The sequence below is a fragment of the Tauraco erythrolophus genome, chromosome Z (genome assembly GCF_009769465.1).
Source record: "Tauraco erythrolophus isolate bTauEry1 chromosome Z, bTauEry1.pri, whole genome shotgun sequence".
NCBI classification, from domain to species: Eukaryota; Metazoa; Chordata; class Aves; order Musophagiformes; family Musophagidae; genus Tauraco; species Tauraco erythrolophus.
The window spans coordinates 68,919,920-68,945,940 of record NC_141496.1 but is presented as its reverse complement, the minus strand read 5'-3'; positions in this window follow the sequence as shown (position 1 = coordinate 68,945,940).

Sequence of the window (26,021 nt, the reverse complement as noted above, 5' to 3'; positions counted from 1 at the left end):
AGGTGATTAGTCTCTGATTATAAAAGAAATACTGCAGAGAGAGTACTAATTAAATAAGAACAGACACTGCAGACGCTTTCCTGGAAAACTGCTTGAATTTCAATGTTGATTAGGTCATGTCGCTTTGTTTATAATGTACCACACTTTATACATGTGCACATACACATTTCTGATTTGACTTCACCAGGACTGGTGGTAATTAGAACTGCACTCCTGAGAAGAGCTGGCATCTGAATCTTAGCCCTGTCGAGGATATTGCTGACAGGTTGCTTTCTGTGTTTCTCTTATCTTTTTAATACATTTTATACTTCTATATTGAACATATATCATCTAAGAAGTGCCAGAAAGGCTACAGCACTTTAGTTTTTTTTTTCCCCTCCCCTTCTTTTTCCTTTCTACTTTGAAATGACCCAGAAACTCTACACTTGTGTGTGCAGTTGGCCACATCTATTTCCCCATGAAATACAGAGGATCAACAAGCTTTCCCAGATACAAGAATCCTTTCAAAAAAGGTTTTATTCCTCCACTTCTTCACAAAAGCCGCTTTTCAGCTGAAGTTTAGTTTAGTTTATGAGTGTTCTAGCATGGGAAGAAGCCTGACGAGCCTTAGGAACTGGAAGGGTCTCATGCTATTATTATGACATGAGCCTTCTTGCACTGCAGTAGCAGGTACAGGTTACCTACTAAATCTCCTTCATTTTAGATGCTACACAAACACAGACAAAAAAACCCAACGAATAACAAACAATCTGTGTCCTACAAAGACAGGAAATTAGAAGTCTGAGAGAAGTACATCACAATACTTGTACCATAATTTGAGGAAAAAAATATTCTATACACTCAACCTTTAAAAAGAAATAAAATTCTAATATTCTTGTCTTAACTTAAAACTATTTCCAAAGTTTCAGTCTTATTTTATTAGGTTTAGGTGGCAAGGTGCTGGCAGCAAGGAAGGCTGCAGAGAAGTCTTGATGAGGAGAGTCTAGGGTTGCCCAGTGCCAGACACAGTCAGTTCCAGGTGGCTCCAGTGGACCCACTGCAGGGCACTGCTGAGCCCTTCAGCGAAAATGGTGGCACCTCTGTGGACAAATATTTAAGAAAGAGCAGAAAAACTCTGAAGAGAGAGAGGAAGGTGGAACAAAAGAGTAAGAAACAGCAGAGGGAGTGGCAAGGTAAGAAGAGGAAGAGGTGCTGTGTAGTGCCAGGGCAGACACAAGCCTGAAGGACCTGTGGCACATTGAGGACCCATACAGGGAGCAGGGGGAAAGAGTAAGAAACAACTTAGATGCAGAGAGAAACTACAACATCCTGATGACAGTTCCCCCTGTGCCACTCATCACCTCAGTGAAGAGTCTTAGAGTGTGTGGAAGGAGAGTGTCTGGTCCTTTAAGTTTATCTGGTCAAGGACCTTTTCCAATTCAAGTAGGGATATTGAGAAAAAGAGGGAGCCATGAACAGAACACAAACACAAATATGACAGACAAGTGATAAGGTAGGCAACGTTGAAAAAACATGGTCAGCGCACCAATTGCTGAGGATATGTGAAAGTGTGGGAATGTTTATCCCAGGAAGGTTATCTGATTGGGCACCTGGTCAGTTGGGAAACTAAGGGAAGAAGGAGAAAACCAGAAACAAAATATACAGAGACACAGATCCAGCAAAACAAACGAAGACAATGACAAGGAATAAATCTCACCAGTCATGTTAATTGATGGGCTATTCAGAAACCGCTACCACTTTGAGGAATATCCACCTGGATTTTGCAACTGATGAGTCTGCAAACCCTGGGCCCCAGGGCTATGAGGGGTTCTAGAACGGATATAGCTGTACGGACCTATGGAGGGATGCACAGGCGAACGTGGAGCAGTGAGGAACAAATTAGGGACAGACAGAAAGGGATACAAAGGGGTCCAGTTGCCTGTAATACAGGACCGGTCAACGTACTCATCTGGCTGAGCCCCATGCCTGATGACCACAGTCTGTCCTGTCTTCTTACGTCTTCTTATTAAAACTTTTCTTAACTACTTCTCTGCGTAATCTCACTCTTCGTCCCATGTGTCTAAGTGCTGCAAGGACCAAGTGCCAGATACTGGGGACCCTCTGTAGGTGATTGGAATTTGGTGCCAGTCACCGGAGTCAGATGGGCACCCCTGGCCTGTGGTGTCAGAGACTGGAGTGAGCGGAGGAATCCCAGCATGAGCTACTGGAGCAGGTGGGGACTTCAGCCTCCAGCCACAGGACAGGAATCATGCATGTTCCCAAAACCAGCTACTGAATGGCGCAGCGTGAGTGAGGGGCTCAGCACCAGTGGCTGGACTGGGACTGCGGGTCACAGTGTGTGTGCCTGGAGCTGACTGCCTGTGGGGCGGGTCTGTATCCTCCCAAACCAGGTGTGCATGGGATGTGCATGTGTAACCACCGGCAAACTTCAAGCTCGACCAGGTGGCAAGTAGGAGACCCTGGGTCAGGGCACGGGTGCTGGGCGGACAGAGGGGCCATGCCGGTACTTGGGGTATCCGTGAACGTGCGTGTGCTTGTGGACGTGGCGAGCATCCCGCGTGTGCCGCACGTGTGACTTTCTGTCTTTGCCAGCCCGGGAGGAGGAGGGGTGTGGGCTGTCTGCCCTCGCGTCCGTGACAGTCCTCCATGGGGCTGCTGTCGGAGGCTGTGCCTCCTCTATGCCAGTGTGAGTGACCGGCTGCATCAGAGTCCTCTGCGTGTGTGTATGTTTCTGGGACAAGTGCTGAATTTCTTTACTAGTCGAACCTGCAAATTGGAAAAGATCACCCGCATCCATCAGCCTGGGCAGAGATACCAGGTCCCTGGACACAGGCTGGGCTCCATCATCCAGACTGGAGAGGTCCTGGGGTGGAGTGGCTGGAGAAGGCAGCCGCTCTTATGTCCTTTAACAAAGTGACTGAGTGTAACCTACCTGGATAGTGAGGCGGGAGGGGAGGAGTTTGAAGGAATGCTATTGAGTTCAAGAAAGAGGACATTCTCATTCTCCCTATGCTCTCCTCCCATCTCTGTCTTGCAGGGATGGGGGTAACAAGGGGTTGTTATGGTGCTTGGCTGCTGGCTGAGGTCAGCCCACCACACTTACACTCAGGTATACTCATAGTTTTACATTACTAGATAAAATATATGTATATACACATACGTATACCTAAAAGTTTGAGTATTGCTGTAAACTCTTAGCAAGAAGTTTAAACCTGTTAAGATATGTTACATCAGTCCTGGTCTGCTGGCAGTTTTTACCAACTTGGAAGTTCTGATTCAAGGAACCATAAGTTCCTCTTTAGAATATGATGTAATTTTTATATTCCCCCAGCCAAATGGAAATTTGTAAGATCCCTGAGAACATTTCTGAAGCCATTAAAATGTTGTTAGCTTAGCACTTCAGTTTCAACCCCTAGTGAAAATATAAATGTTTAAAATTGAGGTCTGAATTCAAGCTTTGGCACTAAAAATACTGGGTGAAATTCTAGGGTCATGGAAATTAGTGATCAGACTAACTCCATAGAGGCACTATTTCATGTCAGAAGCTTTACAACATTTTGTTATTTGCTTAATATAGAATAATGAACAAAAATTTTCTGAAGTGTCTAAGGAAGATATGTCACAGTTTCAGTTCGGATATAAATTAGTTCAAGAGCCAATGCTAATACTACAGATACTAGTGGTGCAAAACTTTAACCATATTTAAGTGAAACCAGTGCAAAAGCAGAAAAATCTTAAACAAGCTAAACCAGTTCCTTACATGATTGTGGTATATAAAGCATACAGAGAACCTAAAATACAGAGTTGGGACAAACCATCATTATCATGATGAAGTATGAACATAGATGCAAAGAAATTAAAAAACTGTTTCTCCAAATGTAGATATGAAGAAATGAAGGGAGAAAAGTACACAGGCACATACTATGTACATATACACATACAATTGAAACATGAAAATACAGTAAACTCCCTAATGAACATTGTTTGGAAAGGCAGAGTTATTCGTCTGTGTTTGTAGAAAAATCTTTCCCTTTTGCATTAGTATTAACCTAGATCCACAATGGAAAGAGAAAAAAAAACCAAAACGTTTTTGATTTGAAGAAAGCCCTATAAATAAGTATGTTGCACATTCAGCACTCTGCCACAATCCTCCCCTGATGCTCATCCAGACGAAAATATAGAGTCGCAGTGTACTTTTACATTGTGCCAATAGACATTGTAATCATCTAGCAATCAAGTCTATTTTAGCCTCATCATGAAAATACAAGGATATATAAGTGCATTTATTTTTTTTTTTTGGACAGAGTGATGTTAGTATAAAGGAATGTCTTTAGAGCCAAGTTTAACCCTTTCTTAGGAGACACTACTGGAATTTACCCACCACAGGTTAAAGACTGAAAATACCTTTTGTATGCCCATCTTCCTGTATGTTCCCTTCCTGTTTGTAAGTGGATAGCATGACTCTGCTGAAAGGTTGTATTTATTGTAATAGCTTTCTTCAGAAATTTCCATTTATAAACATTGTAGTTTGGGGCATTCTGTTGTATGTTTGGAGAAAGTGGTGCAGCGTGCAGCGTGTCAGAGGGCTATTTCACTGTGAATGCTATCTGCTGATTTCTGTGAGCTCTGACTGATTAAAACAAGACTGTTGTTTGTACCTTGCAGGTCTAGAGCGAGTCCTAGATCAGTCAATGATCTAATGCACAAATAAAAGGATCAGCATGGGTCTTTTATTAAGAAACTGTCTGAGATGGTAGCTTCTACCCTAGCTACCTGGCAATGTGCTGACAGCTAGAGCAATTGCCTAGGAATAGGAGGAAAAATACTTGGTTAGGCAAAGTCTGTGAGCTGCAAGCAGACATCAGAATTTCAAGTTCCTAAAATACAGCAACAAAGTCTAAGCAAAGTTCTCAGACTAAAAATAGGAAAGCTGATTAACTAGGAATACATGACTCTGCCTTTTAAATCATTGCTGAACAAGATCCCTTAGCAGTTGAGCAAGTTTCCATACAGTGTATAGTCCATGCAAAGAAAATGGAGAATAAAAAGAAGAATAAAAATAAACAATTTATATTTAAGTTGATCAGAAAAAAAGATAAAAGCTCTCCTTAATAGAGAACTTGAAGAGAAATCTAACCTCCACAGAGTGTAAGAAAAAGTAAATCTGGCCATCGTTTCAAGTGCTAGAGGCACTTTTCTGAAGGTTGCATAAAATAGCTTTGCAAACCACTGGGTATAAGGACGTGCCATAGTTAATCTAAACCTTTGGTTGTTTCAGGTTTTCTTAGCCTCTGGGCAATGGAAAATCTTTCTGTAACAACTTATGCAGAGGGAAATTGAGATCTTACATAAGAGATAGTGGCTTACAAAAGGGATTGGTTAATTTGCCATCATTACAATTATATTTCTTGCCTATTTAAGCACACCTATGTTGTCTAGCACATGTGGGAAATGGACGTAGCAAAAAAGACTTCTTGCAGAATTGTATGTGCAGTCACTCTGCCTTAATTTTCTTAAGGACACTAAGCAGCCCTTAGCAGTGTTTGGCTTCTAGCCATCTCTTAGTACATTGACCTCGTTACATTTAAATAAATTAGTTTGCTGAAAAGTAGGGTGCTCTTCCTACCCAAAGCTCAGCTAGTTCCTGCACCTGATGGCAAATGTCACAAAAAAATTCAGTAAATGTAAACTCTACAAGGACGTAATTTCTACTCTGATGCCAGTAGTTATTGGTACATGTCACGTTGGAGAAAATGTGCATTAAAAATGACAATTTTGACTGAATCTTAAAAGTTTTGTTTTCCATTTTGTGAAAAACTTACCTTGAAAATCAATATTCAGTACTCATACATCAAGCAGACATGATTAGTACAAATAAGAAAAGTGAGAGAGAGGAGGAAAATAACATGAAGAAAAGGAAGATGACTACCTGATTTGCAGGTGCATACCAATTTTTGACCATCGCCTTTGACTGATGAAAGCTAGAATTTCTGTTGTACCCAGCCAGTGACAGGAAGGAATGACACAGGATGCAGGATAAAAAAGCATTACTCTCAGGCAAAACCAGCACCTGCAACAAGTTCTATAGTGTATTTTCAGGAGCAACAATCTCCTTCTGTTTAAAAGCTATTTAAAATCTATCAGAAAATCACACCTTTGATGAAAAGCACCTGGTTCAAATTAAACTATGGCTATAAACAGATATTTTCTTTAAAGCACTCAGAAACACTTTTTTTCTGAAAAAAATATGGCCCATTTTCATCTAAATATTGAGATACTTGGATCCTGCTGTAATCTTAGCAGAAACTTGAATGGCCAGGTAACATCAATATTTTTAAATACCTTTTTTCTGCCACATCTCAGTTGGAAGGAACATTTCCTCTTTCTGAAATTTAGCAGAGCTTGCATACTTATATTCCTTTCAAAGATGAGTCTAAAGCCTGTGTTAGGTTTAAATAGAAACACTCCAGCTGCAGAGCCAATGGTAATGGTAGTCTGGAGACAGGGGATTTTGCTACAGCAACACCATGTCCCCTGAGCTGACTATTTTACAGCTTGGTCTGCCATATGTATAAAAGTTGTCTAAAGTTGTATTTGCAGGCTTGGCAAGCCCAAATATGTAGGAGAGGTAAGCTTCCTTAGGGCTCTGTCTGCCCTGCACTTGTGTTATATGCTCTGTACAGCGTCACTCTGATCCAGGTCACTTCAGAGCCTGAAAAGGCACAGTTCCCTGCATCTCCCCTCCCTGCTCTAAGCTCAGTTGCAGTTTACAACAGTTATGAGGGCTGCTTAAGTAATTGATTTGATTCTGCTTCTGTTACAATACCAGAGAAAATCCAGCTGACTTTTTTGGAGTAGAATCACAGTCGCAATAAAGATAGAAGAGAGGGAAAGAGATGTGCTAGGAAACCTAATCCTTTTACCAGCTTATGTAGAATTACTTCTGATGTGAAAAGCATAGGTGGCTACGCTGATCAAAACTATAAGCTTAGTTTTATTTGCACCTAGGTCTGCAGGAGGAATCTGGATGTGTGACTAAAACTGCATGTGGAGTTTGATGTCTTTATTTAAGTTTGGCTATAGGAATTCTCTAATCTTGATCACATCATACCAAGGTGAGATACTAAATCAAATGTCAAGTCTAGTTTGCAGTTGTAATGATTTGCCCAGAGGGTTTTACTTTGTGTTTGGTAATTGCATACCATCCTTTCACAGTGGAAATGATGTGTTTAGGAATGAATACTTGAGATCTCCGGAATGTTTACTGAGAGAGTAGAGGTAATTGTAGAATCAATATCTCCTTTAAAACTAAAGGTTGTACTGGTTAATATTTTATATAGAAACGTAGTTATACTGTAAAAGAAACCTGATGAGGAGCACATATCTCTTGTAAATTTAATAAACCAACCCAAACGTTTTGTATTGTCTAAAGATAACATGAACGATTTAGAAGAGTCTCTGAGCATGTGACATTGGCATATAATATTTCAAGCTGAAAATAAAGGGAATAGAAGCACTTTTGAGACTCTTTTTGGGGACCAACAGTTATTTGAAAGAGAAGAGATCCACTGGACTATGTGGGGTGAAGCTATCTTTGCCAACAACCTGGTACGGTTGATAAGAAACTTGGTAGAAAGAGCTTTAAACTAGGAATGACTGGGGAGGAAGAGATTCCTCAAAAAGTGAAGAAGCTATGAGTCGGGTGAGCAAGACAAAGACCTGGGGTGATGGGAGGAGAAGGGACATAGTAATCAATAAAATAGAGCTGAATGCAATCTCTTTGAGCATAAGTATATAAAGAAATGTCTGCAGAACAGTCTTGTGGGGAATGCTCTCCAGTCTATACTGAGGAATCAGCGTGCTTGGATGCCTCTCTGTGGTGGATTGACCCTGGTTGGACGCCAAGTGCTGACCAAGCAGCTCTATCATTCCTCATCCTCAGCTGGACAGGGGTAGAAAAATAAAGTGAAAGGCTCTTGGGTCGAGCTCGAGCTGATTGGCTGAGCTTTGGCAAGCAGCAAGTCAGTCTTTGAGTGGGCTTACATTGGTTCTGTCAGACACAGGGAATGCTTCTGGGATATTTACACAGAAGCCACCTCTGTAGTCCACCCTGCTATCAAAACCTTGCCACACAAACCCAGTACACTCTCTGAAATGCCTCTAACAAATGTTGCATGCAGAGCAAACAGGAGAAGTTAGAAGTCTGTATGCAGTTACAAGGCTACGACTTTATCGGATTCAAGAAAGTGTGGTGAGACTGCACACACAACTAGAGTGCTGTGCTGAGTGGATACAGGCTCCTTAGGAAGGACAGAGCAGGAGGGTGACAAGGAGGAGTTACCCTTTGAGTTGCCCTTTATGTGAGTGAGCAGCTGAAGTGGATGGAGCTCTGCACTGGGATGAGTAAGGAGCCAGCTGAGAGCTTGTGGGTGAAGATTAACAGGCTGCTTAAGATTAACAGGATTAACATGGTTGCTGTTGAAGCAGACTGGTGCTATAGACCTTCTGACCAGGAAGAAGTAGTATCTGAGGCCTTCTTCAGATGACTGGAAGGAACAACACATTCCCAGGCCCTAATCCTTATTGGAGACTTTAGTCACTCTGATATCTGCTGGTGGAAAAACACAGAAGGGTCTGAGCAATCCTGGAGATTTTCTAAAGCGCATTGATGACAACTTCCTGACGCAGGTGATTGAGGAGTCAACAAGGAAGAGTGCTCTGCTGGACCTGTTACTTAGAAGCAAGGAAGATTTGGTCACGGATGTGAAAGTCAGGGACAGCCTTGGCTGCAGTGATGATAAGAGGGTGGGGTTCATGATCGTACAAGGAGGGAGCAGGGCAGTGGAAAAACACCAGAAATTGGGGGGGAATGGAAGAATATTATCCCCCAAAGTTCAGCTTACATCTTAACATGAGCTGTAATATTAGAGCAGCCTTGAGATAAGACACAGTTGCTGCTCCCAGGAACAGAACGCACTTGGAACAGAGAAGGCCTGCATCTATTCGGACGGAATGTGCAATGTCTGTGATGTGGGGAACAGAGTGGTACGGAGGTACCATGGCTTATCCCTCTTATCATGGATAAAGAATGGCCGGTGAAGATAACTGGATATTTACTATCAAGGAAGATGGATCACAACTACTGCCTCAGCAATGATGGTGAAATCATGTTCTGAAGCTGAACTTTGCTCATTATAATGTCTATACAATACCAAAATTGGGCCCGGCCCTCTTCAATGGGCCCGGCCCTCTTCAACATCTTTGTCGGTGACGTGGACAGTGGCATGGAGTGCACCCTCAGCAAGTTTGCCGATGACACCAAGCTGTGTGGTGCTGTCGACACGCTGGAAGGGAGGGATGCCATCCAGAGGGACCTCGACAGGCTGGAGAGGTGGGCCCGTACCAACCTCATGAAGTTTAACCAGGCCAAGGGCAAGGTCCTACATATGGGTCGTGGCAATCCCAGGCACAAATACAGACTGGGCGGAGAATGGATCGAGAGCAGCCCTGAGGAGAAGGACTTGGGAGTACTGGTGGACAAGAAGCTCAATATGAGCTGGCAATGTGCTCTTGCAGCCCAGAAGGCCAACCACGTCCTGGGCTGCATCAAGAGGAGCGTGGCCAGCAGGTTGAGGGAGGTGATTCTCCCCCTCTACTCTGCCCTCATGAGACCTCACTTGGAGTATTGCGTCCAGTTCTGGAGTCCCCAACATAAGAAGGACATGGACCAGTTGGAGAGGGTCCAGAGGAGGGCCAGGAATATGATAAGAGGGCTGGAGCACCTTTCCTATGAGGACAGGCTGAAAGAGTTGGGGCTGTTCAGCCTGGAGAAGAGGAGGCTCCGGGGTGACCTTATAGCGGTCTTCCAGTACCTCAAGGGGGCCTACAGGAAAGATGGGGAGAGGCTGTTCAGGAGGGCCTGTTGTGATAGGACAAGGGGTAATGGTTTTAAAATAGAGGGAGGTAGATTCAGGTTGGATATTAGGAAAAAATTTTTTACCATGAGAGTTGTAGAACACTGGAACAGGTTGCCCAGAGAGGTGGTGGATGCTCCATCCCTGGAGACGTTCAAGGCCAGGTTGGATGAGGCCCTGAGCAACCTGATCTAGTTGGAGATAGCCCTGTTCCTTGCAGGGGGGTTGGACTAGATGACCTTTGAAGGTACCTTCCAGCCCTAATGATTCTATGACTCTATGATTCTAAAATACACCTCCACCTCAAAAGCTACCTCCTCCAGGCTGCGCAAAAGTATGTATGACTAGAGTCACTCAAGTTCCACCTAAGAGTAAAGAAATAGTATAAAATGGCAAAAGAGAAGAGGAATGCCAGAGAGAAGACCTCCATCGGAACGTCTGGGATCAGTCAACAAGCTGGACCTCTCTTCTCCCCCCATAGGGATGCCTATTGGGTGAGAGTTCTCTGCTACGCGCATTTACTTACTAACATCTTGCTAGCTATTTAGTATGATTACTGATCAGTTCTAGTTTTATATTATTCGACATCAAATCTGTTTTCGCTGTCAGTTCCTATCACCGGCTATCTTCAAATCTGTATCCTGTCACGAGCATATGTAATAAAATGTATCATATAAATATATAAAAATATAGGTTTCTGGAAACTCTATAACTGATACAGAGAATATAAGGGATTTGGCTCATTGCGCTACCCGTGAGGTTCCTGAAGAGGTTGGGTGAACACCGTCTGACTTAGCGGGCTACCAAGGTGAGGCAGGTGGGTTGGGTACAAGGGTCTCTTCTTTCTTGGGAAGCCGGCAGACTGGTCAAATTGTTCCCTGACCTCTATTGACCTGATCTTGTGTCATAACATGACAAGGGCAAAAAGCAGAATCACAGCTCTGGCTTTTAGGAGAGCAGACTTTGCCTTCTTCAGAGGTCTGCTTGCCCAGTAACGTATTACAACTTATTACAGCATTTCAGGCTTTCTGACATAGCCATATAAATACTAGATTTTTTTTTAAAAATATATATATCTATGGGTAGTTCACAATCCTACGATAGGAGAGTATTTTCTGGATTTTGGAAAGAGAGAAACACTGATTTCATAAGCAGTTTTGTCTTCATTTATACTTTAATGTCACAGACTCTACTGATATGGATAAATATCAGTATATTCAAATGGGCACAACTGTAACTCTCCACCTCAGCACTTCCCAACCAGGCAGGAGACTTTGAATGTCTATGTAATGCCTTTATTATTTGCTCTCAAACCCTTCCTCAAAACCCTTATTTAGAGCAGTGCCTACAAAGACATGCTGTGGCTAAAGCACTCATGCGTGCTCAGTGCTGCCTGTTACAACAATCAGATCAGGCTTATTGTTTCCTCATATTCCTCTGTGCATCTGTGCTTACCTTTTACTTCTTTTTCATGCCTGTATTGTAGGCTCTTCCAAGCAACACAAGTGTTCATACTGGTCAGATCTCTCTTTTTGCATTTCTGTTCTGTGTTTGTATGGGAGATCCTTGCCTTTTGATAATCCTGTATAAGATAATGTTGTCTAGATACAGTGATAGTACAGTTACTACTGTTAATGCTTTTGCTGTTACTACTGTTTTTACTAGCTGAGTATCTGATCTTTTTGCATAAACATAGCTCTGTTGTTTGGCCTGGAACTGCCTCTCCCTAAAAATAGATGATCTGCCAGGAATACACTTAATACTTGACATCTCACACTCTCCTTCGCTGCTCAGCAGAATTCAAAACCAAAGCACTACCAAAGTACTGCCTCTTTGAACTCATTTTGTCACAACTGGGCAGGTTTTCTGTGTAACTCACTGCTTCAGTACTTCATTTTTCTCTCTTGGTGTTAGGTCTGATAGAAAGAAAGTCTCTAACTACTCAAAACTTTCTGCCTTTTTAATCAATTCAGTACTAATCAATTTACTGTGACTGTTCAGGAAAAATAAGCGCAATCTGGCCTCACTAGAATTAAAATCCCTGGCACTAAGATAGGTGTTTCACTACTAGAGAATGACAATGGATTTACAGTTACACAAGAGTTTACATCAATTTCCTGTTGTTTATTTTCTGTTCTTTGCTCCATTCTTTTCTTCACAACAAATATCATCTAGTCATAAAATTTAATATACATTCAGTAGCCTTTAATTAGGCAATAGAAAATATATGAGCAGTCCCGCTGTGGTTTTGCAGATCAGACATTTTATTTCTACTATGCAATGAAGCTAGGATGCGACTCTTGAGCATCCCACAGAAACTCCATTTTGGCCTTTCTCCAGATGAGAGAAAAAAGCTGGCTAGAGGATTGAGGAAATATAGTAAAAATAAAATAAACTTGGGATTTAAATACTTATATGCACAACATATTAGAGAATTTAATCTTTACTGAAAAATTTAGGAGAAACTTTATATTTGGTTCCCATCCTGTTTCCTCTACTTCATTTTTTATGGGTCTCTTGAAATGATGGAACTCTACATGTGGTTTCTGCAGTAACTTCCTATGATATAAAATACACTATTGTGTCAGTAATGACTTCAGACTGCTTCTTTACTCTCTAAAAGCATGTCAATGGAGGTGTGCTTTAGCACTAGCAGGTTTTGTTTATAATAATCCAGGGACAAATTCTGATAACAGAAATTTGATCAACTAACAGGCAGACTGTCTTTCTTGGAGGAAACAATCAAGTTTTCATACCAACGTTAAAAATGAGGTCTTATTTTTGGTTTTGATTTTTGCAATCAGAAAGATTATGAATTTCAGCAGACATAAAAAAAAGAAGAAAGAACCCAACATATATTTAAAATACAACAAAAATTGTTTTAAAAATGAGTCCCTTTACTCAACAACTTCAGTGAGCTTGCATTAATTTAATAATTTATATGTCCTTCTTGTTAAATGTAACAGAGTAACTGCCTGTTTCCACTTTGTTTCTTGTCGCTTCTCATTATTATAATGGGTACCACTATAATGGCTCCAATCCTAGACTAAGCTGATTTGCATCAGGCTTAATGTGATTTGGAACCTTTAAGGATTATGGATCTATTTGGTTTCTCATTAGTTTCTGGCAATCGAAATGTGCAAAAGAAAAGGATTGCTATTACTGTATTGGTATATTTAGTGGCTTGCTTTCTAACACCCTTTTTATCTTAAGAGGAGGAAGGGAAGCAGTTGAGTACTTTGTCAAATAAATTGAAACACACCCCATACTTGGATTTCCTAAGGAAAAGTTATCAATAAAAAGAGAGAGAGAAGTACCCACTCTGGTCAGTCTTTTAAGTATTCTATTACACTGAGTGTCCAATCTCTCTAAATTTTTTTTCCCCAGTGCAATCATTGAGCTAGCAAAAGAGATCCTCTGTGAAATGAAAACATCCTTTTAAGACTTTTGTTTACTAGATTTATTTTTTTGTTGCCTTTTTTTTGGTGTTTTTTTTTTGTTTTGTGTTGCTTTTGCTGTTTTTCTTCTTCGCATGCTCCCCTTATAGTTGTTACTGTTCTTTCTCTAGACAATTGGTGAGCTCTGAGATGATCTTGGTCTCAGTTATGCCAGAACAGAATGCACTGGGATCACTTCAACCAAACTGAGAACAAAACCATCCCTAAATGTCAAAATGGGTGATTTCTAAGGTGCTGCTTGTCCTCTGTGAAGATAATCTTGCACTCCACTTTCTCCCAGTTGAAAGAAATTAAGAGTTCCATTTTTACATATCATGTCATTACCCGAATGCTTACTCACTGACTTTATTCTACTTAACAAAGTGAGACCCTTTGAGGAGTTATTTCTATGAATAACATGCTTTGCATGATTCAAATAAAGAGTGACTAAAATGTCTCCAGGAGGACCACAATTTTCTGGAACAATTCTAAGAGTAGGGGATGACAGATTTTTCCTTTCCTTTATGTATAGCAACTTACATACCTTGAGGTACAGTTAAACTTTAAAGCTTGATATTATGGAAGGTATTTTAATTTTATAAAATGAATTAGTTTATGTGGAATAGCTTCTTCAAAATGCTAGCAACCCTGATCAAAGACTAAATTGTTCTAATCAAGTAATTGTTAAAGTAATATCTTAGCTGTTTTCTTTAAATCGGTTTCTTTACTCAGATCTATGATCTATGAAGTATGTACCAGCCAGTAAAGTAGAATTTATCTTAAATTAAACTGATACTTTTCTTTGACAAGACAATACAATGGTCTTTATCACGCAATGAATTATATGGGTATAGTTGTCAGTATAAATTTTCTGGCAAGAGTAATAAACTATTCTATCATTCATTTTATTGCTGGAAAATACAATCTTTTCTCATTTGGACTGATGTAGCATTTCCATTACTCCTTAAGAAAGATTTGGCAATACTTCAAACTGAATGTTATTAGAAAACATGCTATTACTGCTCAGTAAATATATTACTTTTTTTTCCATTATACTTGCTTCTCTCCAAAGAAAGACTGGCTTTAATTACGCTGGTTGGCTCTGACATAGGAGCAGCCTACTTCAGAAACTGTCCATCCACAAAAGCAAACGGCTTTCTGTGGAAGCACCTTTCACATGCACAATGACATTGCAGTGGCACGGCTCACAGTATTGCTCTCACCCACCAAGTCTTAGCATTCCTGCTCATGATCCAAATAGCACAGATGTATTTCTAATTTTCTAGTCTAAAATATTTCTAATAAGCAGATACTAGTCAACTTGCTATAATTACCAAATTCCCCTAATTTTAATTTATATAAATGAATATGACGTGCTCTGACTGTAGTTTCTTCTCTGTTCTGATTAGACAAGAAATCCTCCAGAGTATTTATTCAGTGATTAGTTTTCAAAGGTTTTGATTATAATTAGCAACATATTTAACATTTTGAATTGGTAACATTCTGTGCTGAGTACCAACATCCATTCAAGCCTCAACTATGCCCTGAAAAGACAGGTCTGCACTGTCAACACTATGCTCTGAGCTGAACTTCATCTACAACTCTCCTTCAGGTAACAAAGACAAACAATTGAGTCTTTGCTGAAGACACAGTATGCAAAACCGATGCCATAATTAAGACTTTAGAGGTAACATACATGACCCACAAATTTAGTATTGCCACATTAAGCATATAGTTGGGAAGTTGTAACTTATAAACATGAACTTAATTTCCAGTTGGTCTGGAAATATGTAAGGTAATATTTTAAATTAGCAAATATAAGTTTTTTGCTTTATTCTGGTTTATTTTTGTTGAATGGACGGTAAAAAAAGTGTGCTGAAGACTCAGAAAAGGAAGACAATGTGCAGAAAAGAAAATTCACTCTGCTGTAAAACTCTGTATGTACTCAAAGTCTCCTTCCTATCCAGGGAGATATTTTGTGCTATGTTGATCAATATATTATTTTCATTCCCTCCCCTCTGTTTCATCTTTCTTCCTGAAAGTAGAAAATAAATGAGCCCACAAGCTACAATTTAAAATGGATAAAGTAATCAATATTAAGTGTTGCTGTTCAGAATTACTGGGGTGTTCTCTATTTCATTTTTTTAAGAAAGGTCAAGGGGTCAAAATTCATGGCCTCAGAGCAGCAGCATGTCCAAGGGAATGCATTTAAGTCTTAAAGAACCATCCATGTTAGGTCTTTAAAACCCAACATGAAACTGCAGTGGCCAATCTCGGCCCATGTTGAGACTGCATTTACTTACTCTTTTGTTTTGCTTAAGTGCCTAGTATGGCCAGGCTATATCCCAGCACCCTGATGGGAATGATGCAGCAAAGCAGAATAGCTGAAAGGGTTATGCATTTCTGTTGAATACCCTTTAACATAGAATCTGTACACATTCTTTCGTATAGAGGGTTTCATCTACTTGAACATAAAGTGCAGCTTTGCTTGCAGTGTATTTTTTTTAACTTTCATGCTTTTGCTCAGTAGTTGCAAAGCTGGAAAACAAGGAAGGAAGAATCTCATTCTCCCTGTACATGCATCTTTGATCCTAGACAGGTCCAGCACTCCAGACAGGGAGAGATGTGAGCCAGCTTCCAAGTATTCCCATCTGTAGTGTCTGTCAGCAACCTTCTCTTGTTCTTTCCTAATACCTGTCATAGCTCCTACCACTACTGTTTTTCCATAGGTGTCCTGTTTCTATGTCTTTATGTATCCCTTCCAGATTAATCTTTCTTAACGACAATTTGCTTCAAAGCAGAACTGTTCCTTGAGACTTTCCCATGTATATTGACTCTGCCTCCAGGACCACAATTCACTCCAAATATATCACCTTAGAAAATATATCACCTTAGAATAATTAGAATAAAAGACGATAACAAACAAGGCATTGAGATCAACATCGATTAGTATTCATTCATAACTGAATAACAAATCCACAAGCCTTCTGATGCAAATGAAAATGGTGAACCCATAAAGGACTTCAACAAGAGTAGAAAGATTAGGGAAAAAAGTGATACTGATTTTTTTTTTCTCTTCCCCCTCTTCCCCATTATTGTTTGTTGGGTTTTTTTTGGTGTGTTTTTTTTTTTTTTTTTGTAATGTGTGATCAATATTTGTGTCCCTATTTTGTTGCCTCACTTAAGTCCAGAAACATACTAGGGGAACTACAGGAAGGACTGGTGCTCGGACAGTAATGATTATTTATACAATATCACTATTAATATAACGCAGAGCTGCAAGTTCTGTAGATTTTTTAGATTACCTATTTTTCGGTGTTTGAAAGGAATTGTATCTTTATCCTTCAGAAAATACTCAGGACTTTGGCTCTGCTTCTGTGTTAGGAAAATGTCTAACATATTTGGGGGTCATTAAATAATAAAAAAAATCACAAGTATGGTGCTCTCTTGGTATGTTTTTGCTGGATCACACTGTAAGACCTTCACGAGAATAAAGTTCTCCTAGTCCAGTATAAGGAAAATGCTCATTGGTTTTACGAGAAAGGCAGGTAACTGTGTATCACCACTGAAATGATTTGGTAGAAAATACCTGCCTTTAGAGCAAAGAAAATTTCATTACTATTGGAGCCAACACAAAAGATAACTATTTCCTGTAAAAGATAAGATTCAAAGTGGTAGTGTTATTTGGGAACACCAGCCTGATTTCATAAATCTTAAGTGCACTTCCTTATGAAGTGCATTAATTATCAGAGACAAGGGGAAATGTTTAGAATGTGAAGCTCCAGGTATTCTTACAGTGTCACAGCAGTAAATTGATGCTATCAAGAACTCACACTGATATAATCACATATAACTTGCTACTTCAAGTACTGTGGAAATTACCTGTGTGGCTAATGATTAAATTTAAAAAATAAAGATGATTCTTTGGGTTGTGGGTTAAAATTTGAGAACTTATGAGTATAGGAAGCAGGAAAGTGCTAAAAAACAAAGCCATATTTCACTATGGTAGTATTACTGCCATTTGATTTTCAGAGAAAGTACTATCTTGCATGTCTCTTAGTTAAAGAATAAAATAGTTTAGAATAAATGTACGGAAGAACGAGAATGACAAACATAAACAAAAGGCTGCAGGATTCAGATAAGAAATTCATGAAATAATAACATTTTATAATTGCATATCTGAATAAATCTAAAACAAGAAATGGAATAGATTAAAATTCTTTCAAATGTAACCGTGTCAACATTTACAAAAGAAAAACAACCAGACAAAAACGAATGTCATACAAGCAAACAGTAACAACACAGAACGAACAAACTTTTGTATCAAGGAGATCATCTGAAAATATGGTCTTTCTATAGGTCTTTGATTTTCTCTGTACTCTAATGTACAAAGTTAGTTACAATAATTACTAATAAGTTTTTAGTAATCAAACGAAAACCCGGAATAAATATCACAAAACCACTAATGATTATATTCTCTTTTGTATAACTTAATACACAACATGATAAAACATGTTGTTAATACATCAACATCATGTTGTTAATAAACAACATGATAAAATGCGTATAGAATTATCTCAGACTAATGTACTATCTGAGCTGAAATTCATTCTTCTGAGACTCATTATAGGTACTTATCCTCTATATATGTTCATGTACAATAAAAGTAGAGTTTTATTTCAGATGTCTTGTATTACTTTTTTCCTAATAATTTCTGTCCAAATCTTGGTTACTTACTTATCACTGAATCTGGTCAATATATTTTCATTGTTAACAATAATGATGAAAAAAAGTTAAAATATTGTCTAAAATGAAAACAAATGAGAAATCATTTACTGTTTTCTAAATATATTCATATCTTTTTTCACAGGTTGAGATGAACATAATCCAGAATTTGTCTACATGCACTGAATACAATTAAGGAGACAAAACACAAGAGACTACTCCCAGATTGGTGTACGGTGGTATACACCAACATCTATCCTCAAATATTTCAGGAGGGCTCTAATGACACTGCAGTATACATCTGCAAGTCACAGGAACAGATTCCAGTATTACGTACCATGAGGATTAAAAATTATAAGGTTGAATTAAAGATGATAATTCTTAGAAAAATCATATAAACCTTAGTCTCCTATTTTTGGTCTTTTGCATCTATAGTGTTGGAGAATAGCCCCAAATATGCTTTTCTATTTTTATCCAATTAATCTGAGTGAAGAAAGAAAGAAAGAAAGAAAGAAAGAAAGAAAGAAAGAAAGAAAGAAAGAAGAGAAAGAAAGAGAGGAAGGAAGAAAGAAAGAAAGAAGAGAAAGAAAAAGAATTTTGCACTCTGAAAGCTTCTTTGCTACATAATTGCAGCAGCAACATCATGGTCACAGTAAACAAAATCAGGCTAGGATAAAAGCATTAGTAATAAACTTTGATACCTTATCAAAAATGAAGTAAAAGATCACCGTTACAAAAGGGCTAAATTGATATTTTGTGAGGTAATCTGCCACTAAAATCTGTCCAATATCCTGTTTAGTCTGGGTCGCAGCTGAGGAAGTTTTTAAGACTACAAAATAACTAAAAAATCTGGGCGATTCTGAAGTCTTTTTGTGAGCTTTTCCTTGTCTTTTTAAAGGGTTAGTAGACTGCACAGTTGAACAGCAGACACAATGCACAATCCCTTCAAATCCTCTTCCGTTTTCGGAGTACTCAAGAAAATGTGCTTGGAACAGGTCTCTAGACGTCTCTACTACGAAGTAAAACAGGGCCAGGGATTGTTCTGGTTAATCGTCACAACCTGGCTGTGTTCACAGTAATTAGTAATTGGCTTTGGGTCTCTCCTGAGCCTTGTGTAAATGGTCCTAAGGCACAGTTACAATTTTTTTGTGTGTTTTCTTTTCTTTTTTTAAGATCCTGAATACCTGAAATGATGTGAGTGTGGAGGTCATATCATCTTAGCATCATTTCTGTATTCTGGGGAGAGGCAGAGGCATGGTCAATGATAGTCCTTTTTATTACATCACCATCCATCAGGGTGACCATTTCATTGTATTAGTTTCCTACCCTAGAATGTTGCATTCCTATACATTGGGGAATATTGGAAAGAGCAAAAGCATGCTGTTAGAGGATGATGGAGAGCTGAAGGAGCTTAACATAGAGCAGTTTCATACACACTGCCTGTTGAGAAGATTTGTTGTACTTCCCTAAAATGTACTTCACAAAATCACAGAATTGCTTAGGTTGGAAGTGAATCTCTTGAGATATTGTCTAGTGCAACCACTCTGCTCAAGCACAGTCAACAAGAGCAGGTTGCCCAGGACAACATCTAGTCATGTTTTGAATAACTCCAGAGACTGAGACTCTGAAAACTCTCCAGGCAACTCGTGCCAGTGTTAGATCACCCTTGCAATTAAAAAAAAAAAGTTTTCTTGCATTCAGATGGAATTTCTTAGTGTTTTGTTTTGTGCTTGTTGTGCTTGTTGCCTCTTGTCTTGTCAGTGTGTGATGGTTTAGCCCAGTTGACATCTGAGCTACCACGCAGCCACTTACTCACTCCTCTCCCTACACCCCGTAACTGCCCCCCCCCAAATCTCCCCTCCCCCTCGATGGGCTGGGGAGGAGAAAAATGTAATGAAAGGCTTGAGGGTCAAGACAAGAACAGGGAGGGATCACCCACCAACCATGACCTTGGGCAAAACAAACTGCTTGGGGACAAATCAATTGAATTTGTTAACAGTTCTTTCAGAGATGATAATAAGAAACTAAACCAGATCTTAAAAGTACCTTCCCCCCAACTGTCCCTTCTTCCCAACTCTACCTCCTCCCCACAGCATTGCAGGGGGACAGAGAATGAGAGTTGCAAGTCAATTCATTACATGTTGTTTCTGCTGCTCCTTCCTTAAAGGGGGAGGACTCCTCAAAGTCTTCCCCTGCTCCAACAAGAGGTCCCTCCTCATGGGAGACAGTCCTCCTATAACTTCTTCAATGCGACTCTGCTTCCCACAGGATGCAATCCTTACCCAAAATTGCTCCAGCGCAGACTGCTCCCATGGAGTCATGGATTCTTAGAACGCAGCCACCCGCTCCAGCATGGAGTCCCTTCCCACAGATTGTAGCTGCATCTCTGCTCCACTGTTAATCTCCAGCATTGTAGGGTCCTTCTCACAGAGACAATCCTCTACAAACTCCCTTCGGCACAGGCATCTCTGCTCCAGCATGGGGTCCTCCACGGGCTGAGAGTGGATCTCTGCTCCACTGGTAATCTCCATGGGTTGCATGGGGATAACCTACTGTCTCACCATGGGGTGGAGGAGAATCTCAGCTCCGGCCCACCTCCTCCTGCTCCATCTTCACTGACCTTGGTGTCTGCTTAGTTGTTTCTCTCAGATCTCAGGCTTTCTCTCAGATCTCTCAGATTCTGTAGAATCATAGAACAGTTTGGATTGGATCATCTAGTTTTGGATCATCTAGTTCCAAACCCCCTGCCTTGGGCAGGGACACCTTCTCTCTCTGCTGCAGCTGTGCCGGACTCAACTGGCCTGATGAACCTCAGTGGTCAAGGCAGGATGAACTCTTCCCAGCAGGCACCCTGGGAGCTGGACAATTTGGAGCTCTCCAAGCTATGCCCCTGTGGCTATCTCCATTCATGTGATAGCGGACCAGCTTGAGCAGTTGCCAGCCCGGGAAGTCAGAGAGGGCCAGCCCCTCACCTTCCCCCTCTCTTCATAGCAAATCCTGTCTAGCCCAGGTTCTTTTGTCCCTTTCTTAAATATGGCATTTGCAGAGGCGCTGATTGGCTCCACCCTGACCAGAGGTGAGAGGAGTCCAATCTGGTCAGAGACCGGTCCAACTGATTTAAGAGCTGGGGAAGCTTCTTGTATGTCCTTACACGGACCATGTCTGCAGCCCCTCCCCTGCCAGCAAAACTCTACCACATAAACCCAGCACATTGCATCTCTTGCCTCTGAGAATCCTGTATCTGGGCACAAAGTTCACCACATCAGCATTACAATGATACCTTCACAATGATACTTTCACAATACTGCACGGAAACAGACAATTCACACACAATCCATTCCTTGTCCGTTCACCACAGTTACAAAATCTATGATAGACAAGTCACCTGGTTGCAGGATTCTGGGCCCAAGGGCACCGATTTCAATCCCTACGTCCCTTTTTGGACACCAATGTGATGCTGAGGAATTTGAGATAATACTGATTGGCAGAGGTAATGAGAAAAACATGGACTCAGCAATGCTAGAGAGCACAGCCATCATGAGGAATTTTGATTTCTGTAACTGTGCACTCACTGGGTGGAGTTAATTCCTGTCGGGACCACTAAGGTTCATTAGACTGAGATCTGAGAGAAACAACAACACAGACACCAAGGGCAGCAAAGATGGAGTGTGAGGAGATTTGCCGGAGCTGAGATTCCTCTGCAGCCCCATGGTGAGATGGTGGGTGACCTCTCTGCAGCCCATGAGAGACATGATGGAGCAGAGACCCACCTGCAGCCTGTGGAGAACCTCATGCTGGAGGAGAGATGTCTGTGCCGAAGGAATTTCATAGATTGTCTCTGTGAGAAGGACTCCACACTGCTGGAGATTAACAGAGGAGCAGAGATGCATCTTCAATCTGTGGGAAGGGACTCCATGCCGGAGTGGGTGGTTGCAACCTAAGAAGCCAATACTCCATCTGTGCTGGAGCAATTATGGGTAAGGATTGCATCCTGTGGGAAGCAGAGTCACGTTGAAGAAGTTATTGGAGGACTGTCTCCCATGAGGAGGGACCTCTTGTTGGAGCAGGGAAAGACTTTGAGGAGTCCTCTCCCTTTAAGGAAGGAGCAGCAGAAACAACATGTGATGAAGTAACCCACAATCCCCCCATTCCTCCTCCCCATGCGACACTGTGGGGAGGAGGTAGAGCTGGTAAGAAGGGAGGGTTTGGAGGGGGAAGGTATTTTTAAGATCTGGTTTGGTTTCTCATTATCATCTCTGAAAGAACTGTTAACAAATTCAATTGATTTGTCCCCAAGCAGAGCTTGTTTTGCCCAAGGTCATGGTTGGTGGGTGATCCCTCCCTGTTCTTGTCTTGATCTCAAGCCTTTCATTATATTTTTTCTCCTCTCCACCTGTGATGGGTTGGTATGAAGGGGTTTCCGGTGGCAGGAGAGGGGATGTGCTCCCTGTGACTTCCCTGGTTTTGGAACCAGGTCAGACCCGGTTCTGGCCACCAGATCGGACCCCCATCTCCCTTGGGGTTGAGCCAGCCGGTGCCTCTGCGAATTGCCCTATTTAAGTTGGGACAAAGGAACTGGAAAAGCTGCTTTTGCCTGGCCATGAGGAGAGAAGGGAGGAGGGCACTGCCCCCCGTTCCCGGCTCCCGGTAGGGGGCTGACCGCGCCGGGCCGGCGCCAACTGCTGAGGGGAGCCACTTGGGGAACCTGGGGAGAGCCGCGCTCCCAGGGTGCCCACTGGGCCGAATTCACCCAAAGAGGACTAAGATCTGAGAGAAACGGCCACACTGACACCGTGTCAGTGAAGATGGAATGGGACAAGGTGTGCTGGAGCTGAGTTTCCCTTGCAACTGGTAGCGAGATGGCAAGTGGCCCCCCTGCAGCCAGGACAGACTCAGTGGAGCAGAGACCCACTCGCAGCCTGTGGTGAAGCCCACGTTGGAGAAGAGATGCCTGAGTCTGAGAGAGGTCGTGGAGAATGGGATGCACAACAAGGTAGAGAGGCATCTAGAGTCCGTGGGACGATCTACACCATTCGCCGGAGTGAGTGGCAACAACTCCCTAAGAATCCAAGACTGTGTAAAGCCTGCGCTGGAGCAATCCAATGGGGAAGGATTGCATCCCATGGGTAGGACTCACGCTGGAGAAGTCTGTGTATTGCCTCGTGAGTAGGGGATCCACTGGAGCAAGGGAAAAAGGGTGTAAGGACTCCTCCTCCTTTCAGAAAAGGAGCGGCAGTAACAACATGGGATGAACTGACCTGCCCGCTGGGGGAGGAGGTAGAGCTGGGAAGAAAAGGAAAGCGGAGGAGGTGTTGTTTTTAAGATCTGGATTTATTTCTTTTTTTTTTTTTTTATCCTCTCAAGTAACTGTTAATGTTTCTCTTTATGCTTTCAAGTAACTGTTAATAAATTGAATTATTTTATTCCCAAACTGAGTCTGTTTTTCCCGGGGCCATGGTGGGTGGGTGCTCCCTCTCTGTTCTTGTCTCGACCCTCAGTCCTTTTATTATATTTTTCTCCTCTCCACTTCACTGGGGGGAGGAGTGAGAGAGTGGCTGTGTGGAGTTAAGTTGTCAGATCGGCCTAAACCAGGACACCACTCCACCGAGGGGAAGGAGTGAATGAGTGGCTGCATGTTATCTTAGCTGCTGGCTGGGCTAAACAATGATGCAGTGAGAAGAGTCCGGCTCTGTTTTCTTTGCACCCTCCCTTCAGGTGTTAATAAGATGCCCTGCCATGCATTCTCTTCTCCAGGCTAAACAGTCCCAGCTCTCTCAGCCTTTCCCATGAGTTGTTCTATCCATTAATCAGCTTCATAGACCTTTGCTAAAATTGCTCCCTTGTCCTGGGGAGCCCAGAACTGGATGCAGTACTGCAGAGAAGCTGTGCTTCCTCTGCTGAATACAGAGGAAGGATCACTTCCCTCAGACCACTGGTGATCCTCTTTTTAATCCAGAGTATCATGCTTCTAGCTGCCTTTGTCATGAGAACACTGTGCTGGCTCAGTCAACTTTTTGCCCATCAAGACTCCCAGGGCTTTCTTCGCAACCTGAAACGAATGGGTCAGCCCCCAGTATGTGCTGGTGTCTGGGGTTGTTCCCAAGTGCAAGGCTTGCTAAATCCCCTTGTTGAACTTCATAAGCTTCCCTGTCAGTTAGTTTCGCCAGTCTTTCATGGTCCCTCTGAATCATAGCACAAATGTCTTGCCTACTAGCCACTCCTTTCATTTTTTTATTGTCTTTCTCCCAAAAGTACTAGCTGGCATGGACCAAACCTATGCCAAGGAATAAGATAATAGTGAAGCAATATGCCTGATCAGATGTTTATGGCTTGAATTTGCTCTCCAGCCATCCCTGCCTAATTTATCATTATGGTGTCATCTAATGCAGGAAGGCATTGATTTACTTTTTCTCTGTTATGAAATAGTCACAGTATATAGTCTAGATGCTATTCTACTATGCCATGGTAAGAATTTCTTGAAGTTGAAGTACTTATACCTGGCGTACAAATATTTTTCTTTTACTAGTCAAGAGAACACTGAAGGTTTTCTCTCCCCATACCCCTCAAGTCTCTCTTAACTCCTTAGTTCTGTTTTCTGTTGTTACTAAAACACTAGAGCACTGTTTAACCTGTATGTTAAACAGTCAGCCTCCACTATGCCTGACACCAGGAATTCCAATCAAACCCCAGTGATTTTAGTAAAGCCAACTGGGGAATAGCAGTGATTTGTAACAATAGCCCAGCTAACAAGGGGATGTGGAACAAATGTAAACATGACAATGCAAGATTGATCAGAAGCAAATGCAAAATCAACCTAGAGATAATGGTGACAGTGTTATGCAAATGATCTCTTTCTTTTCAGTTTAAACTTATGAGCTTAAATAACTGATGTACACATTTTTTTATCTGACATCCAGATAGATGTTTTTCCAAATTAAAAGGATACTTTTATGTCAAATTATCTAATTTGTTCCTAGAATTATTTGCATCAGCAAAAGGGATAGCTTATAATGGCCAGACTAAAACACACTCTACAAATCTAATATCAAAATCAATATCTAGTACTGCAATCTTTTGGCTTGATAAAAGTCTGTGATACATACAAAACTTCAAGGAGCTTACAAAATCTGATTTCCTCTGACTGCTGAGCATTTTTGTACTTCTATATGCATAATGAACTTGAATATAAAATTGTAAAACTCCCACAAAATTGAACAGTAGACACAAAATTAAACATTAGAAGGGAAGTCTTCATTTGACTGAGATTAAAAATAGCCCATAAGCGTTCCAGTAAGTCAGGAAATGAGCTTGTGTGATGTTTTAAGTGCAGTAAGTTGGATGTGAGTTCAAAAGCCAGGAAGGCACTGATTGATTTTGTCCTGTTAAGAAATAGTTACAGCATATAGTCTAGCTGATTTTCCGTTGTACAGATAAATAAGAAAAAATACCTAATATGACAGGTTAAAGGAAGAAGGAAGATTACACTGAAATGCAAGACTGGAGAGCACATGAGAAATGACTAGCTCAAGCCTTTGAAACAAACAATGTGAAACAGTCTGCAAAAGGATAGTGCCACCCTGTCATGGAAGTAAGCCTGATTCTGATTCATAAAACATGTATCAGTTTTATGCTACAATTGCTTGACTAATTTCAATTTATTTATAGTAAAGGGAGGAAGATCAGAATCAGGACAAAGTAATAAAAACACAGATACTCCATTGTCCTGTAGTTTGACCAAACACTGATAATGTACACATACCATTAAGCTATGCCAGTTGGATGTGTTGCAAAACCGTTGTGGAAATCTGGTTTATATTCTGAGCAAGATTCTGATGCAGCAAAGCCCTTGCTTTGTGGTTAATATTGAACCAGCAGTTTTAAGCACCCACATGCATAAAATTTTTCAGAACCAATGTGTCATGAAAAAATCAATTCTTTGTTAAAG